Here is a 4,662-nt window from a genome sequence, read left to right as displayed (position 1 = left end):
GATGTCCTGTCAATCAATCAGCCTGATGTCCTGTCAATCAATCAGCCTGACGTCCTGTCAATCAATCAGCCTGACGTCCTGTCAATCAGCCTGACGTCCTGTCAATCAATCAGCCAGATGTCCTGTCCATCAATCAGACAGATGTCCTGTCCATCAATCAGACAGATGTCCTGTCAATCAATCAGACAGATGTCCTGTCAATCAATCAGCCAGATGTCCTGTCAATCAATCAGCCAGATGTCCTGTCAATCAATCAGCCAGATGTCCTGTCAATCAATCAGCCTGATGTCCTGTCAATCAATCAGCCTGATGTCCTGTCAATCAATCAGCCTGATGTCCTGTCAATCAATCAGCCTGATGTCCTGTCAATCAATCAGCCAGATGTCCTGTCAATCAATCAGCCTGATGTCCTGTCAATCAATCAGCCAGATGTTTCCTCTGAAGCTTCATGAACAAAGAATCAGAAATCAGTTCCGTTCACATCTGGGCTTATTTTATTTCTCCACATTTATTTTATTTGTTTTACTCAAATACAGAATGTGATCAATAAATATAAAGTTTTATGTTTGTTTTTTACCTTTTCTCTCAAACGTTCAGCTTCAGTTTAGAATAAATCTGAGGTCCTGTTGAGTTTTACAATCATTCTGGTTCAGATGTTGAGGTTCATCTGTACATGTTTCTGATCACAGCTGTAAATATCAAGTGTGATGAATATGAAATAAAAAATTAAATAAAGTCAACAGAAGTTGTTTTGTCACTAAAAACAGGGAGTGTGGTAAAGAGGAGAAGATCAGTCCAGGCAGGATGGAGAAGAGTTTCAGGAGGGATTTGTGTTTCCAACAACGTTCACGTTGCGGCACGGATGTTGGCGGTGGTGCTGAAGCTGCTGAACGTGAACTAGTTAATTTAACCTTCCACTCCTCCTCCTTTCTCAGGGCCTGTCCACTTGGAGACACCGTCTTCAAACAGTCTTTATTTCCTGTTTATGAAAATATCCTCGTAAACACGGCACCGATTTTAGAAATCGTTTCAGGTTGGGTTAGGGGCGGGGCTTTGACGTCATAGATTTATTATGGTTGTTTCGGCATGAAAATACAACTGTGTAGCTTAAAGGCCTTGATGCTCCTGGACCCAGAATCGCCGCTTTAAGCTCCTAAATCAGTTTTCATGTGGACAAAACGATAAACCTGATCCACAGAGCCCAGTTCTTGTTCAGCGTCCCCGTGTCCTCTCTGACTTTGACCAGAAACTTCAGCCTTTTAGGACCGAAGCACAAAACTGATCCATCAGCTCTTAACATGGATTTTCCTTCGTCGGGAGTTATCTGTACGTTTAAAATGTGAGCGGAGACTTTCTCAGGATTAAAGAGAAGGTCTGAAGAGTCTGATGTAGAGAAGGGCTCCGCTTCCTGACAGGCGGCTCTGGGAGGAGATAAGTGGACGACTTAAAACAGTTTGTAAGAATAAAGATCTGCGAGAGCGACGTTTTAATCCACAAATCTCACTTGGATTAAAAACAAATGGAGAATAAAATTAAGACGAGTTAAAGATGTTAGTTGGTGTTCTTTTCAAGAACCTGGAAGTTATAAAGAGGAACTTATAAAAAAGAAGTACATGCTTTTTAAAATTATTTTTGTGCATTTTTTTTTTTCAAACGCTTCATGTGACGTCCTGGATTTGAACCTTTGTGAGAAAAATGAGCTGAATTTTATTTCTGTTGATTCCAAATCAAACTCAGCTCAAGGAGCTCGACAGGAAAAGTGTTTCTGTGTGGGGGGGGGAACGTTTAGCTACCGTTCTGCTGGCTTTAGCTGTTACTCTTGTTTTATTATTTTAGCTTCATATAGTTTTACCATTTGGTAATTTCTAATTAGCTTTATTTAGCTAGTTTTTGATTTTAGCTACCATTCTGCTGGTTGTAGCTTGTAGTTACCATTTTGCTAGTTTTAGCATGTAGCTACTGTTCTGGTTTTATCTTGTAGCTACAGCTTTTCTAGTTTTACATTTAGCTACTGTCTGCACGTTTTAGCTTTTAGCCACTGTTCGGCTGGTTTTAGTTTGTAGCTACAATTTTGCTACTTTCAGCTTTAAACTACCATTTAGCTGGTTTTAGCTTGTAGCTACTGTTGCTACCGTTTTGCTAAATTTTGCTTGTAGCAACATTTCTGATGGTTTAAGCTTGAAGCTACTGTTTTGTTAGCTTTAGCTTTTAGCAACTGTTCTGCTGGTTTTAGCTTGCAGCTATTGTTCCTCTAGTTTTAGCTTAAATTGAATTGAATGCCTGTTTTTCAGTGTTTTCTTAATATTGAAGCGTTGATCTGAGGACTAAAGTACAGTCGGACTGTCCTCTTGAGGACAGATGTGTCTCTTGACATGGACAGATGGGAGGACCACCCCCCCCCCCACTGAACTTCGACGCTGATACAGAAACTCTCTGATTAGCCCGGCAGAGGTCAAAGGTTCAAATCCCAGAGGAACTCGACACGTGTGCAGGTCTGTTTGACTCGTACGAAGACGAGCTGAGAAACAAACAAGATTCATCTGGAAACAAAAGGTTTGTTTATTAAAACAAACAAACAAAAAATATATATTTACGATGGAACCGCAGTAAAACCTTCAGATTTAAAACATCTGCTATTAAAAAATAAAAGTCAAATCCAACGATGTTCAGTCGGTTCATCTGGACGGATTCTTTTTTTGCCGAGACGTTTCGTCCATCATCCGAAGGGCTTCATCAACCCGAGGAGCCACCGAACGAAACGTCTCAGCAAAAACAAAACATTCCAGATGAGATGACTGAACATTGTTGGATTATTACCTGGATTATTGAGCATGACCTTTTGTGTAAAAATCAAATACATTTATTTTCAGGTCTCTCTTGTAACTGAGTCCTCGAGGCTCAATGGGATTTACCCGTCTAAATAAAGGTTGGATGAAAACATTTATTTTCCTCTGAACCAAAAACGTACACTGAAGTACTGAATTGCTGGAGTACAGAAATACTGAGGTACTGAAGTACCGAGATACTGAAATACTGAAGTACAGTAGTCCCTCGCTACTTCGCAGTTCAACTTTCACGGACTCCTCTAGCGCAGTTTGTGGACATGCAGTACTGTACATGCAGTACTGGACATGCAGTACTGTACATGCAGTACTGTACATGCAGTACTGTACATGCAGTACTGTACATGCAGTACTGTACATGCAGTACTGTACATGCAGTACTGTACATGCAGTACTGTACTTGACTTTTTCTTTTAAGTGCCGACATTTTGTAGTTTTCTTTCATTAAGCCTTATGGTTTTGCCAGTCTGAAGACCTACGTTACCCAGAATCCTTCAGTTCACTTCCCAGAAGTCAACACTGCTTCCAACTGCTGCTTTCTGCAAATGGAGGGAAAGTTTTTGCAGCAAAGGCAGAAGTTCTGTAAGTTCTGTTGCTCACAGAACCGGCAGGAAGGTTCAACTAATCCTGAAGCTGAACTCATCCTTCAAGTTGTACCTTCACTGCCGAGTAGCTGGACTGCAGCTGATCTGGACTCAGTGTGACCCGGATCCTGGGAGCTGCAGACGACCGACAACTGCAGGTTTTAGTCTGGATCTGGTCGCACTGTGCTGGTCCGGACCGGGCCAGAGCTGGTGGACTAAATCCTGGGCAGCCTTTCTCCTGGAGCAGCAGCATGTGCACATCAAGCTGGATGGAGCGTCATCACGCTGCACCGGAACTTTTACTCATCTATCGGGCCGGACAGAACCGAGCCGCTCCTGTTCTGCAGAGCCTGGTGAGTAAAATTTAGTAGCTACGTATAAGTGTTGTTAAAATTAGTAGGTTTAAGAATTTAGAACATTGCAAGAGTGTGGGAAGAGTTTCTAAAGCCTTAAAATACACTAAGTACTAAAATAAACTACTACCTACTACTACTACAGTAAATACTAAAGTAAACTACTACTACTAATTAAGTACATAATTTTCTTCAATCTCATGTACCACATGAGGTGGTAATGACAATAAAGTTTACTTGAACTTGAACTACTCTATCCCTACTTCATGGTTTTACACTTATCGTGAGGAGGGGGCGTGGTCCCCTAAACCCGTGATAAACGAGGGACTAATGTATTTAAGGAGTGAAGTACTCAAGTAATGAAGTAATGAAGTACTGAGGTACCGAAGTACTGAAGTAATGAGGTACTGAAGTACTGAAGCACACAAGGTCACACAATAAAACATGAACCCAAACTGAACTTTAGCTCCAGTTATAAACTAGATGTTTTTTTATACATTATCTGCTTAATAAAGAAGTTCCATCTTTATTTGTTTACAACAGACTCGCAGTGCAAATTGTAAACAAGTAAACAATCCCAGTTAATTCAATCCAATTCAATTAAAATTCAAAAATACTTTATTAATCCCAGAGGTAAATTAAATGTTGAAACTCATCATCCTGGTTTCATTAAAGAGTTGTTCTAGATGCTGATGCTGTGGGCAGGAAGGATCTCTTGTCCTACAGCAGATCTGAAGAAGCCTCTGACTGAAGACACTTTGTTGTTGTATGACAGCCTGACGTTGTATGACAGTCTGTTGTTGTATGACAGTCTGACGTTGTATGACAGTCTGTTGTTGTATGACAGTCTGTTGTTGTATGACAGTCTGACGTTGTATGACA

Source organism: Nematolebias whitei, chromosome 18, assembly GCF_014905685.2.
Source record: "Nematolebias whitei isolate Nwh7 chromosome 18, NemWhi1, whole genome shotgun sequence".
Taxonomy (NCBI): domain Eukaryota; kingdom Metazoa; phylum Chordata; class Actinopteri; order Cyprinodontiformes; family Rivulidae; genus Nematolebias; species Nematolebias whitei.
This window is presented reverse-complemented; position numbering follows the sequence as displayed.